The following is a 15838-nucleotide window of genomic DNA, read 5'->3' on the forward strand; positions in this document are numbered from 1 at the left end:
AAACCCTTTCAGCTCCTTCAGTCCTCACTCTAACTCCTCCATTGAGAACCCCATGATCAGTTTAATAGCTAGTTGTGAGCATCTGCCTCTGAATATGTCATACTCTTGAAGGCCTCTGAGGAGACATCCATATCAGGCTCTTATCAGCATGCACTTCCTGACTTCCACATCAGCATCTACCTTTGGTGACTGCACATGGGATGGATACTCAGGTGGAAAGGTCTTCAAATGGCCCCTCCTTCAGTTTCTGTCCCTCACTTTGTCTCCATATTTGCTCCCTTGAGTATTTTGTTGCTCCTTCTAAGAACTGAATCACCCCCACTTGGTCTTCCTTTTTTTTTTTTTTAACAGCAAACACCTTTATTACACGAGCTATGAAGGATGGTTATTTGCCTTTCCGGGCTTTGATCTTCCGCAGATAGAACTCCAGCTCCTTGCCTTCGAGCACATAGCCATCTGCTCTGCCACACTGGCCTGGTCTTGAGGCAATACAGGCGAGAAGCTTGCCCTGCTGGAACTGTTCCTCCAGAAGACTGCTGATTTTGGCATTCTTTTTCCTTTCGTCGTATTTCTTTTGAATTTTCTTTGATCGTTTTTTGTTTAAAATCTCTTCCTCCTCGGGAGTCAGTTTGGCCCCCTTCTTGCGGCCCAGGGGCAGTGCATAGTGGGACTCGTACCACTGCCGGTACGGTGTGCTGTCAATGAGCACAATGCAGTTCTTCACCAGGGTCTTGGTGCGGACAAGCTCATTATTGGATGCATTGTAGACAACATCAATGATCCTTGTTTTTCGAGTACAACACTCAGAGCCCCAGGAAAAGCTCCCCACATCCAATCTCAGAGCACGGTACTTCTTATTGCCCCCTCGAACTCGGACTGTGTGTATGCGGCGAGGGCCAATCTTAGTGTTGGCTGCAGGCCGTCCCAGCTCATACTTCCGCTTCTTGTGGTAGGGTTTTCTCTTACCCCCGGTCTTGCGGCGTTTGTGCCAGTTGTCCCGAGAGATGCCCATCGCTCGGCGCTGGCTGGAAAGAGAGCGGTCTTCCTTTTTTATGAGCTTCATGTGGCCTGTGAGTTGCATCTTGGGCATTTCAAGGTTCTGGGCTAATATCCGATAATCAGTGATTGAATACCATGTGTGTTCTTTTGTGATTGGCTTACTTCACTCAGGATGATAATTTCTAGTTCCATCCATTTACCTAGGAAACTCTCGAATTCATTGTTTTTAATAGCTGAGTAATACTCCATTGTGTAAATATGACACATTTTTTTAATCCATTCCTCAGTTGAAGGACATCTGGGTTCTTTCCACCTCCTGGCTATTATAAATAAGGCTTCTATGAACATAGTTGAGCATATGTTATATGTTCGAGCATCTTCTGGGGATATGCCTAGGAGTGGTATAGCTGGATCCTCAGGAAATGCTATGTCCAATTTTCTGAGGAATCGCCAGACTGATTTCCAAAGTGGTTGTACCATCTTGCAGTCCCACCAACAATGGGGGAGTGTTCCTCTTTCTCCACACCCTCACCAGCATCTACTATCACCTGAATTTTTAATCTTAGCCATTCTGACTGGTCTGAGATGGAATCTCAGGGTTGTTTTGATTTGCATTTCCCTGATGACTAAGGACACTGAACATTTCTTTAGGTGCTTCTCGGCCATTCGAGTTTCTTCCGTTGAAAATTCTTTGTTAAGCTCTATACCCCATTTTTTAATAGGGTTATTTGGTTGAGCCTATAGATTCACAAAGATGACACATATATTTTATGTATAAACTTTTCTAAAATTATACTACAATACTATAGACAGAATTTCAACATTAATACAGTAAAAATCTACAATATATCTATTGATATCTCATCAAGAACCCTTATTGTATGAGTGGCATTTTTATCACTGTGAGCAACTGATGAGACAAAACTGTGGCTGGGAGAACTTTGAGAAGTAGAGCTCAGTAGTTGGTGGACTCATGCAGAAGATGCAGAAAAGGGGAAGAATAAAATCAGGAATAATAAACACCCAAGGCCTCACCCCTAGTGATCCCTGACCTTTCTATTAAAATCTTCATAGCTTGCCTCAATGTGTCCAATTGGGAATTAACTGCTAAAATCATGAACCTCTAGGAGATATTTTCAATTAAAATGATAGCACTCATGTTGCCTTTTACAGCTACATGTTCATCTTCTTCCTAATCATCTGAAAGTTAGTAGCCTTTTAAATTCTATATATTATAAATTTTTATCTTTCAACAGCATTATATAAATGTAGTTTCTCACTGTAACAGCTCCGGAGGTTTATTTAGGGCACATCCTCGATCAATAGTTAACTAATTTTGCTCCATGTAATATTCTGTTCTATGTATGTAGCAGTTTACTTAACAATTTGTTTATAAAAAACCATCTGGTATAAGCAGTTTTGGAATAGGGCTAGTAACAGCAATGTAAACATCTTTGTACATGATTTGTGTGATTATCATCCTTTATCTAGTAGCATTGCCAGAATTGTAGTTCCTAGGTCATAGGGTAGTAGTAATATTAGCTTTGTTTTATGTATATGTATATGCATATGTATAATATTTTACATATTTATAATATTAAATTTAATTTATCAATTTAATCACAATTTGTTAAGAGAGTTTATGTAAATAACAAATCAATAGTAATTACCTCATAAGATTTTCAAATTTTCAACAGCTAGTGTTGTTGTAAACTCTTCTAATGTCATCATGTAATCCATAATTAACAAGTTCCTGGTGCTGCTGGTGTAATCAAGCCTCTTCAGCTGCTTGCTATAAACAGCTAAAGTCCAGAATATATACAGCTATATACAACATGTAATAATGAAAATGATTAGCTATATGACTAGTTTATGTATTTACTATACTGTATTATTATGTATGCATATATACATACACACATGCATATGCACATACAGGTTTTCCTGTAGTTTTTGTTGTTGTTGTTTCTTCCTGAGTACAAACTCCATTTAGCACCCAGTCCAAGAAACCAGCCCTTATGCAAGAGATGAGATACTATTTTTGGACTTAAGGCAACTGGTAATCTTAGAGGACATCACCTCTTTGTTCCTACAGGTTTTCTTTCAAATTCAACCATACTATAAATTGCTGGTGTTTTAAATGCCCAATGTTTTTATATTTTAGACAAATTAAAATACGTCTTAAAATAGTAACTAATTAAGTTGATGATTTGTCAAGTCCTTTAGCTTAGTAATAATTATTTCATATTATATATTAATTTATTACATTCTAAAAATATATGATCCGTAACTATATCTTAATAAAGTAGAAAGAAAAACCAATTTCCCAACCACAGTTCCTCCTCCCTCTACTTCTCACAACTGGCCCCTACCACACCTTCTACCCAAGAAAAGCACAGGTGTCCAGGAGAGGACAGCATAACAGGTCAGGAAAAAAAAAGATACAATAGGCAAAGGCAAAAGCCTTTTTATTGGGGCTGACAAATAGGAGGAAAAAAGTCTTAAGAGCAGGCATGAGTCAAAGAAACACTTATTTCAACTATTAGGAGTCACACAAACCCACCAAGCTAACAGCCATAACATATATCCAGAGCACCTGGTACATGCAGGCACTGTACTAACCACTTCACTGCTTTTCATGAAGAGACTTATATTCTTTAAGAACATGTTTAAATTTGACAAAATATAGTGACATGATATTAAAATTATTTTATTGTCTAGAGAGAAATGGAATAAGGACTCTATTAAAATCCATATACAAATGGTGATTCTATTTAATTTATCAACATGAGGTATTTAGAAATAAATGTAATAGAAGTTTTAAAAATTTCCATATCAGAATGCATATTCCATGGTAGGTAAGGACAACCTAAGACAGGCTCAGTCTTGTTAATGAAAAAAAAAGTGGTGGGGGGGGAGGCGGAGAGCCTTTCAGGCTGCTTGGCAGGAATATGACATTGGCCAAGGACAAGGAAATAGGGTTCAGGCAGGAATCTGACATTAGCCTAGAACAAAGAAATAATTTCAGGCAGGAATCTAAATCTTAGGCTAGAGCAAAGAAGTAATTTCAGACAGGAATCTAAATTTTAGGCTAGAACAAGGAAGTAGGCTTCAGGCATGAAAATGATCTTGGGCTAGGACAGGGAAGTAGGCTCAGATACTTTGGTCATCCTGATAAGCCTTTAGAAATGGTGATCATGGGAGTGTTCAGATAATTGGGTTTAATGCCTTGCTTGTTGTTTGACTATTTGTGTTTATTGTCTTGATCATTCCTTGACTGTTTGCATCTATTGTATTGCTAGACCCTCAACATAGATATGATCTTAACACATGCATGTAATTAAAATGGTATAAAAGCAAAAAGGAGAAAGGGGGATTAGATAGAGTATTCTTGGGAGGGAAATTGGGGAAAGGGGATGACATCTGAAATGTAAATAAATAAAATATCCAATAAAGAAATTTTTAAAAAAACTTAAAAACAACACATGCCTAAGAGCTTGGACATTAAATATTATAAAGAATACAAACCTAATAAAACTTCTAATTAAAAAATCTGCATGTCATGATGTCAAAATATATTTAAAGAAAAATTAAAGAAGGCATAGAAATGACATGGCATCCTGATAATTGAATGAGTTGAAATAAGACTGCAAATTTTCCTACAATTATTCTGAATAACAAATGTCATCAGAATGAAAATTCTATCAAGGAATTTGGTATATATTTTCAAATTGATATTAAAATACTGATGAATAATAGTGCTGGAAGATTCAAGTATCATGGTGAATCACTCCAACACTCTGAGCAATCAAGAGACTGAGAAATGATAATTGGTGAGAACTTAATAACATGTTCTACATGGTGGGTATCAGAAGAGCTGTGACTTCATAGAACAATCTAGTTTTGGAAAAAATACAATAAAACATAAAAAAGAAATTATAAAATAAAAATGGAGAAGGATATGCCATTCAAAGATATACTCTTAATGATCCATTCTCTCTAGTCAGAGATACCTGCTAACAGTGTATTTATTAAGAACTCATCAGTTGATTAATTCATCACTGACAGTGCCTTTTTTATTCAGTTACTTTTGAATAACATCTTTAGCTAGGTGTGAAGCCTCAAGCCTCATCATATGAGCCATTTCAGGAAACTTTTTATGCCTGAATTTATTTGGTTTTGATTCAACTGTAGAAAAAAATTTTTTAGTCCAAGTTGCTATTAGAAAAATGAAAAGGACAGATGACTTAGACAAGAATAAACAAGATCACAACTCTGACTTGAGAATGCTAAGATCAAAAATCTAACAAATCTATTAGAGCTATGGCTTCTTTACAGATTGCCCAAACTCACTGTGTCCTCACTACTGAAAAATGGAGGAGTTATGGGAGATGAAACCATAATTAGAATACAGGTATAAAATCATATTTTCAATACAAAATAGAAAACCATAAACATCTGTAAAACCAAATACAGTGACATAGACCTTTTATACTAGCACTTAGAAGTCTAAGGAAGAAAGATTTCTGATAATCAGAGCCCAGACTGACATGCCTAATGTGTTCCAAGCCAATCTGAATGACCCAGAGCAACAGTCTGTTTCAAAAGAATCAAAATAATAACAACAATAATAATTTAACATTTAACACAGTATAGCAACATTTAAAAGAAAGTAATGCTCATAATTGACATATATAAAGAAACTTTTTCTGAAAATTAGCCTGTATAGAGGCATTATTGAAGCAGAGTCATGGTACAAAGGGGTTCGTTATTTTATCTTTTCTACCTGTAGTATGGCTGGAATTTCTACAATAAAATATTAAAAAATAAAGAAATAAATAAGTTCAATCTATACAAAGCAATGATTTGTTTGTCACAGAACAATGTATTTACCTGGCAATGAGTAAAGACTAAATAAAATCCCTTCCATTAGGAGGTAATTTATTTGGATATTTCAAAGTGAAAACTATGAATTACAAATTTCTAGGTTTCATTCAAAGCACTAAGCCTACAAAGATGAGTTTTAAGATAAATCAGGAACTTCAAAAATGTGAAACAACATAATTTAGACACTCTCTTCAATTTCACCCCAAATCTGTCTTGATCTTTAGTTTAACTCACTTTGCCATAACGTCAGTATGACAACACAGATAAGCCACATTTAATGTGAACTGAAACCATCTGCTTTTTATTCCTACCCTCATTAAAATTTCATATTAATGGCCTGTCAATTTAAAATGGATGCTCCAAAATGTCACATTATCATCTTGGATTGTGGATACATTCCTATTGCAGGCCATCTTATAACTTATTTATATTTTGATCCTGACCATCCAAAGTAGCAAACCACCTACAAGTCGTGTATAGGACTTGGAAAGCACTGTGAATGTGGAAGGCATTTCAGAAGTCGTGGAACTCAGAAATTTAATGTTATGGATAGACTCAGATTTGCCATAGAGATTCAGTACAATGGTTTCTACCATGTAGTCTCCTTAAGCCTTTCTGGAAACTACATTTTTCAATCTAGCCACATGATTTCTACATCTCCATGCTTAAATTACTTCACTTCACTTTTGGACACAGTTGCTGGTTACAGGAATTGGTATATTTCCAATGATTATTAGGTGTTCATAAATTCTAAATTATAAAGCTGTTAACAGCTGTGCTTTCTATCATTTAGAAATAAAGTGATTGGCAGTGAAAGCAAGAGATGAAACCCATTAACTAAAGCAGAAATGTAAGCCCTATCAGTACTCCAGTCTATGAGTTACTGTGCCAGTGGCATGTATTTGTTTATTCCACTACATTTTCCAATGTGCTTCAAATAGACTTCCTTTTGGCTTTGTACAATTTAAGTTTGTTATATGCACTAGCAACAACCTACCTAATGTATTGTATGTGTGTCATACAGGTCTTTGATCAAAGTTGAGAGTTATTTTTAAAACTGTGTGTTTTTCCAACCCAGGAACTGATGCTCATAAACATTTACTGAAATCAAATGAACTGTATCATGCTATGTTTTCTGGAAATATTTTATTCATTTTGTATGTGGACATTACTACAATGCGATGGGTTCAGTAGAAGTTTTAGCTAATGAAGGAAGACATTGTATTTGCAACTGTTTGCACCACTGAAAGGTTCTCTCACTGAAAATGACATTCTGTCACATTTGCTTCAAATTACAACAGCACAGACAAGATGAGTGATGACAATATGTGAATCTAAATTTAAAAATGCCGAATGCTAACGCAGAGGGATGGGCAGTCTGTTGTGCACGATATTATGCATGTTGGGTTTTTTTTTTCAACATAAAAAGTTAGCAGAAATCTCCCATCACCATACCAAACATATTCTTGGCAGAGAAAAACAATTCTGGCCATCCTTTTATACTGTGAAGTGGTAGTTAAAGGAAACAGCACAGTGAGTACACACAATTGATATTAGGACTATTTAATAAGTTTGAGTACAGTTGTTTGGTGACTTGATTGCGTTAGGAGATTGAGATCCCACTACTGGTTCCAAACTTTATCTAGGTTTCTTGTTATGTTCACCATGTATTCATTTCACCATGAAACAATTTCTCCAGTACATTTTCATTATTTTCACTTTTGACTCCTGTTTATAAGCAAAGGAAATGGAAATATTTTATTTATGAAAAGATACATATTTGTCTTTTTTATTTTGATACAGTTTTTTGTATACACTTTGTTTTCCTCAAGCTTTTTCCCTATGAAATTTAAGTGAAATTGGAGAAATGATCAAGTGATATTCACAAAAAATGACAATTTTTTTTATTGACATGATTCTTCCTTCCAAATTCTACTTTATCTCCAGAAGAGATAAAAATCCCCAAATTTCAATACTAGCTTGCAAACTAGCCAATTATACTCAACTGTCTAAAATCCTAGGGATCACAAGTTTGTCACTTAGACTTCATAATAGAACACTGATGGGTTTTGCTTATTCCTGCATTCTTGAGTGTATATAGACATGTTCCCTGTTCTTAATAATCAGGCCTTAAATTTTTTGTCATCAGAAGCGCAATATTTTAAATAGAATTGCAATATATTTCTTTTTGTAGGAGGATCCAACCCAGTGGCTGACCTTTATTAGAGAGAATTGTTCCTTCATACTCTGAAAAGTTAATGAGGGATCACAGTGGGCTAGTTGGGAAAACACTAGCTTGTAATGGGTTCCATAGCTTATGCATCACTAAGTCTTTCCTTTGTGCAGCCAAAACTCCCTTCCAAACCTAAGAAGCAAATAATAGGTAACATCCTTGAAGAGGTCAACTCTACTGCAATACATTTCCTAAAACTAAAATAATTGCTCCTGTGTAAGTAATAAGAGCATTTGGGTTTAGATGTAGAAAACTCTGCAATGGAGCTGAAATGTGACATGAACCATTGCTTAGAGGACAGAAAACCATGACTTTCCTTAAAGTCAAAGCAGGTGGAAGCAAGTGAGTGTGGAAACACAAATGCAATTCCAGAACACCTCAAATGCTGAATTACAACAGATGACAGGCTTGTGCCACCTCTCAGTGTGCTTGCCTACATCTGTGCTGTCATTGCTAACACCTAGAGATAGAAATGAACTCAGAGTCTTTTCTTCCTAGCTCTTTCCAAGCTTGAGAGAAAAGAGAAAGGAAATCACTTCATGGCAACCAACTGAACCAATGTTCATATAGTTCCACAAGGAATTATACTGGACTCCCTTTCCTACATCAAGGTCCCATCAAACTGTAATTTTATTTAGTATATGTTTCAATCATTTACTCCTTTTCTATCACCCATTATGAGTTTTCTGATCTATTTTCTCCTACCTGCACCTCAAGCATAAACTTGAGCTAATGCATAAGCTACTAGCAGATATATACTGCATCCAGTTAGTGTTTCTCTTATTCAACTACTAAGACAATCATTTAGAAAGAATTCTGATCATGTTGCCTTCATTGTTTACTCTAAGATTCTTTGTCATGAGGTCAGCTAGACAGCTGAATGACATGTATCACAACTGCATGATGAACACGAGCAGTAAATGTTATTTTCATAAGTTAGGAAAGAACAGTGCTTTAATCAAAAATCCAAACAGAGGTGACCACGAGCTTTGAAATGCTATAATCTATCAGAAAGAATGTAGAGGTTCATTACACAGATGGGTCTTCGCCACCATAGTGGAGTTTCTACACAACAAGTTATCGCAACTGCAGTTATTCATTTGTTATCTCATTGTCCTGTATGTCAAGTATCCAAATATTTAGAATCTCTGCTCACCACCTCATATTAAGGCTAAAATCAAGTTTTCTGCTGGGATCCAAGCTGTGGGAACTTGCTATTCTCTTCTGAGATTACATATTTGTAGAATTTAGTGTCCTGCAGTACTAGGGCTACGGTCAAAGTGTCTATGCTACCTTGTGTGTATGAGTTGAGCTCACAGTTCTCCCAATGTACTTACACGCACCACGCCTCCATGCTCAAAGCCAGCAGTACAAATCCTACCTCAGATTGATTTTCTCTCAAACTGAAATCTCTCTTGATCAAGAGCTTTACTTCTTTTAAGGGTTTGTTTTGTTTGATTTTGTTTGATTTAGAAAGGAACTGTACACTACAGATGACACACATCTTTATAGATTGCTATGCCATATAATATAAGATCATTCTAAAAGTCATTACCCCATTATTTCCCCACAACCCCTTTTGAGATCAACCTTACTGAGAACCACTTTAGAATTTGGCATAGCATAGGTGTATTAAATGTTCTTATATAGTTTTCAACGATCTTTAAATTGGCAGGTATTCAGCTTTTCTTTTTTCATAATTTATTCTTTTATTCAAATTGCATCCCAATTGCCCCCCTTTGTCATCTCCTCCCAGTTCTATGCTTAGAAGTCCCTCCTGTTATTTCCCCCTCCATTTCTCTTCAAAGAGAGGGAAATGCCCCTTGAGTACCAACCCACCCTGAGACATATAGTCCCAGCAGAACTAAGCACCTTTTCTCCCACTGAGGCACAACTGGGCAGTCCAGGTAGAGGAAGAGGATCCAGTGGCAGCCAACAGAGTCAGAGACAGCCAGCACTCCAATTGTTCATAGAAACACAAGAAGGCTAAGTTGCACATCTGCTACTAGTGGGGGAAGGGAAGGCTAGGTCCAGCCCTTGCATCCTTTGCTTGGTGATTTATTCTCTGTAAGCTCCCATGGACCAACCCAGGTTAGTTGATGCTGTAGGTCTTCTTGTGGTGTCCTTGACTTTTCCAGCGCGATCAATCTAATCCTCCACTCTTCCACAGAACTCTCAGAGCTTTACATGATGTTTGGCTGTTGGTCTCTCCATCTATTTCCATCTGCTACTGGATGAAGCCTCTCAGGAGACATCTATGCTTGGCTCCTGTCTGCAAACATAGAAGAGTATCATTAATAGTGTCTGGGGTTGACTTTCTCCCATGGGGTGTGTCTCATTTCGGGCTACTCATTGGTAGGCTGTTCCCTCAATCTCTGCTTCATTTTTATCCCTGTGCATCTTGTAAGCAGGACAAATTTTGGATTGAAGATTTTGTGGGTGGATTGATGTTTATATACTTCCACTGGAAGTCCTACTATTCAAGTCCAGTAATTCTGGTGAGCTGATGTATTACTTCCTGTGATTTAACTTAATATTTATTAAGGTAAAAATGTTCTTTGGAAGCATATCTCCAGTTCTTCTAGGTTTATCATATATTAAAGTATGGATGAGAAGAGTGAGTTAATGACTTCCATTGAAGCTTAAATCTAGGTATTAACTATTGAATGATATAATTGTCCATATTTATATTGGGATGATATTGTCCTCAATATTGAGAAACAGAAAATTTCAAAATATGTATATAAATTTACCTCTATAATATTAATCATTTTCTTTAACTTGTCCCACAGGACAACAGCTACAGAAGAGAAGAAACTTTGATAAATTCATAATAATGATGGCAAATGTAAGTGTGGGTCTTGAAAGCTGTAAGAAAGACTCCTGTGCCTTTGAACATGAAAATAGTAATAATAATAATAATAATAATAATAATAATAAATCATGTGAGTTAAACTGAGTGACTAGAACCAAAATCCACATGAAAATGAAAGTGGATCACCTAATAATGCCTGTTGTTAAAGTGTTTAGTAACTAGAACCAAAATCCACAAGATTAATGGAAGTGGATTTTTGGGAGCCGACTCCTAGCAGAAAGCGGCTGTCATCTTTGCAGCCATGTAGAGCTGTATATCCTGACAAGAGACTTGTTTTCAACAGCCCCCAACAGTTGAGCACACTCTGATAAACATCTTGTTTTTCTCACATATCCTGTTTTGCTGTTTAGTGCCCCCAGCTGCAAGGCACATGTGGTATCCACACTGCAAGGCATGTGGCAAAGTGCCTTCAACTGTGTTCCCCTGCTTGTCCACGGTGGCAAGGCACATGGAAAAGCATATAAATACCCAGGATTTCCTTTCAATAAATGAGACTTGATCAGACCCTCTGTCTTGTCTCCATTCTTCATGTCTCTTGTCCCTCCATCCCCACTCTCTCTCTCTTGCTAGACTCTGTTGACTGACCCTAATGGGTCTTTACAGTGGATCATCTAATAATGCCTGTTGTTAAAGTGTTTTATACAGATGTAGTATACTAACATAGGCTGAAATGTGATCTATTCAAGTTGCTGTCTACATAAAAGAAGATGAATTATAACAAACATTTGCCTCAGCCCACATATTCTGAGCCTTCAAATTTGAGTATACTTTTCATGAACTGTGTATTATATAAAATGGTTAAAGAAAAATAGCCCTGAACATCTAAATGTTGTACTCTGGCAGATAATCGCAACTTTTAGGAACTATATGAAAATAGTGTCTAAAATATATATCTACTGTAATTGTCTATTATTAAAGAGAAAAATAATCATACCTATATGTTCTTGATGTGTAAAAGTTTATATATGTAATGAAAACTATTTCTTTAGACAAATTTTATGTGCAGTCTCAAACACTAGCATGCAGTTGTAAACTAAAGATTGACCACATGGTTTCCAGTAGGAGAAGTTGAGGTCAAATATGTGTGGGTCAAATAATGGGTGTGTGTTGTGGGAATAATTTATGAAGTACATAGGGGACCATTACTGAAGTGTGTTGGGGAGGGAATCATTTATGAAGAACTCTGACTGCGGTTTGTAGTAATAAATAGTCTCTAACTGGAGAATAGGCTTTCTTTTTTCTTTCTCTTTTACATTTACATATGAACAACTCTAAACTCTTCTTTCTTTTACTCATTTCCATGTGACTATTGAAAAGAATGGTTTTTGACGACATAATATAGACTGAAATGACTTTGGCACCCTTTTTATTTGTCCTTCTGGGAGTTAACATAATTATTCCTTATGAAGATACTATTTGATAAGCTTCAAGCTACTGTGATGTTCTTCCCTTTTATGTTCATTCTTTATCTGTTGCTATGTCCGAGCCAGAAGAATGTTTGTGTATTTTTTTCTTCCCCTTTTTTAGTTGTGAAGGTGACTGGCTGCCTTTGGCAAACTTTATCCTTATTAATCTTTTTAGCATATTTAATAAGCATCACCCCTCACCTTTGGCTTCTGTAGCTCAGACAATTTATTTTAAGAGTCTTGTTGTCATGTAAAGAAAACAATGCTTTCTAGCTCCAATTATACTTGCAAAGCAATGGGTTATGCATATAGATAAAGAAGACCTAATAAGTATTTATTTCAAAGAATATGGGCATGCAATATTAATTTACTCATTTTTATTTCTACTTTGTACACATAACATATACTTTGGTAATAGATCTGTGTTCCTGAGTAATCTTTCACTTGTTCCTGTATTATAAATCTAATTATGATAACAGTAGATATTCACATCCTCATACTAACATTTTGAAATCAATTGTTCCCTGCATCAAATCACATAAAAAAAATTTACAATCAGAAATTGCAATATTATGAGCTGAAAGAGGTCTGTCTGATTATTTTTTCTCCTAAGGGCTTTAGATTGGATTAAAATGTCTAATATTCAATCAAAGCTGGTTGTTTGAGAAAGGGAACTTCATACACCTTAAGGGGTTTGAAGATAAACTACAGACATTCCAACCAGAAGGTAATGCTAATTTTGGATGGTCTGCACTTAATGTTTACCCAAAACTCGAAATCCTTAAGGTAATATGATATATTCACAAAATATTCCATCACTTTAGAAGATCACTCCCCCTCAAGAGGAAGTTCAGATATGTCTCATATCTGAGACAACATTGCCACCTTGTGGCAAAATTTTAGCATTATTCTTATTTCTTTGCTGATGTGTATTAGAAAACTATGATGTGAAAATAATAGTTGATCGTTAAATTTTGTAATTACTTATTTAAGATAATATGATTTTTACTTCCCAACTGAAGCAATGTTCATCAGTGTTTTGAAGAAGTTATTCAGTTTAATATATTGTCTAAATCTTTATATAAATTTGTGAGTAATATGATTCTGAGTTTTGCCAACTACACTTTGAGACTCTTTTAATCAAATTGAGAGACAAACAAAACCAAGTTAGAACTACACACGGCAAATAAGAAGCTGAATGGCAGATGGATACTTTCAGCATTTCTCAAACTAGAAACAAACCATCATACAGAAGAAAAACTTTTTTTCTTCTCCCAGAATTCTTTAATAAGACTATAATGAATATTTCAGCAAAAACTGGAGGAGGAATAAAAACCTATTACCTACAATATTTGTTTTTACTTTACATTTACATTTCTTTTTTTTTTTTTTTTTACAAAAAAAGAGTAATTTATTGAGGTCTAAAATTTCAATGCCATAAAAGTCTGTCATCATGATGACAGGCACATATTTCAGCAGGCAGGAATGTTGGCTGGATCTGAAAGCTGTGAGCTCAAACTGTCCCCTAAGATGGTAGTGTTGATGACTTTGGTTTAAACAGAAGACTTCTTCTGGGTAAACAGAATTATTGTTATTAGGTAAAGAACCCTAACAACTTCTGTTTACCAGTGGAGCAGGTCTCCTAAGACTGGATCCTATCTGCCATTGACCACCAAGTAATCCTTCAGGAATCTCTCTTAATCTTCCCCCCAAGATCAACAGCATTGGGCAAGAACACACACTTTCCAGTAAATCAGATAGTCTGTATCAACTCAGATCCTCACCCTGCTGACTGCCATAAAATAAGTTTTGGTTTCTTTTCCACTATTTTATTTTGCTCTTTTCTCTATTCCCTGAGAAAAGACCTTGATAGTTTGATCACCAGTAATTCTTTCTGCCCATGGGATGGTCTAGTTTGGTCACTTCCTTATGCCATCACTATTGAACTACAAGAGATGATATTGAACTGGGAATAGTATAATACCTTGAAAACCTGAAAACCAGTCCCCAGTGAAACTCTGCCTTCAGGAAGACCATATGTCTTAAACATCACCAACTAATGTGACTAACTGGGGACTAAGCAGTCAATACCTGAGAATATGGAAGCCATTTTATTCAGACCATCATAGCATCTGTCCCTTTGAACTATGAAGCAGAATAAACCTGTCCAAATTGCTTATTTTAAAAAAAATAGGATATTTTATTTACATTTCAGATGTTATTCCCTTTCCCCATTTCCTCCCCACCCAGAAACCCCATCCCATCCCCCTCTTCCTGTTTCTATGTGGATGCCCCCACCCACCCACTCCCATCTCCCCACCCTCAAATTCCCCCACACTGGAGCATCCAGCCTTCATAGGACCAAGGACCTCCTCTCCCACCTTAGAAACTAAAGATTCTTTCTTTGTAGTAAACCAATTACTAATAAAAGTAAAAAGAATAGTAACAGATGTCTGTACTTACATTAATTAAAATTAATGTCTGCTTTAAAAACTTTTTAAAGTTTTGTACCTTTTAAAACTTTTTGCCCAGGAGTTTTGTTGTCAAGATATCACTTGGGACTGAGCTCCACAACTCAACACTTTGACTGGTTGTCATTTTCTATAATGGTCTCTGATACAAAGAGAAGTTTCATTGATGAGGGGTGAGAACAACACTTATACGCAGGAATAAGTAAAAATATTAGGAATATAGTGAGGGAATGTGCTAGCTTAATAAAATAATAATTATAGGTTCTTCTCCGAGTTCCATGATTTCACTACCCTGGAAAGTTGGCTGTTGCCAGTACCAGGAATGTTTCCCACTTGTTACACTCAAAGTTGTGCACAGAGACCTTAGAACACTCAGCTCCAAAAGAGATGCATCCATCAAATCCCTTTCCTCCATGCTCAGGAAATCCTGTCCTAGAGAAGGCTGAAATGTAAGAGACAGAGAAAATAGAGGATACCAAAGAATCAAGTCCCTATAGCCACAATAGAGCTGAAATACTTAAGTAATTTCCAGAGATTATGGCAGCATTCACACAGAGCCAGCACAGATCTGTACAAGATTGAGTTCCAGATATGAACATACACACCCCTATCCTTAACCAAGAAGCTATCTCCAATTGATAGCTTCTTGTGAACAAAAAATTAGTTTTCTCCAAAGGAATGTCACTGGAATACAATCCACTCTTAAGCACAGGTACGATGCTCAACAATAGCCAATTCAAAATGAACTCAGTGGCATCCTTGTGGTTCTTTGTCTTATAATGTTAAGTCAAGGAGAGTGTTTCATTTTGTTTTGTTTGTTCTTTACATACAGTTCCTTTGCATATATATTATGGCTTCACATTTTGGGGATTTATGGGGTCTCTTAGAGTGCAAATATTTGTTCCTGCATCTATACACATTCTCTCTCTCTCTCTCTCTCTCTCTCTCTCTCTCTCTCTCTCTCTCT

The 15838-nt window shown here is 36.1% G+C and overlaps 1 pseudogene across 1 annotated transcript; it reads right to left on the bottom strand.

Moving 5' to 3' along the window:
• Positions 1 to 332: 332 nt before the first annotated feature.
• LOC114612429 lies at positions 333 to 1029 on the bottom strand (annotated as a pseudogene). The gene has a single exon (XR_003710013.1). The product of XR_003710013.1 is annotated as a 40S ribosomal protein S8 pseudogene (transcript).
• Positions 1030 to 15838: the final 14809 nt, after the last annotated feature.

The sequence above is a fragment of the Grammomys surdaster genome, unplaced genomic scaffold, assembly GCF_004785775.1.
Source record: "Grammomys surdaster isolate TR1022 unplaced genomic scaffold, NIH_TR_1.0 126158, whole genome shotgun sequence".
In the NCBI taxonomy this organism is placed as follows: Eukaryota; Metazoa; Chordata; class Mammalia; order Rodentia; family Muridae; genus Grammomys; species Grammomys surdaster.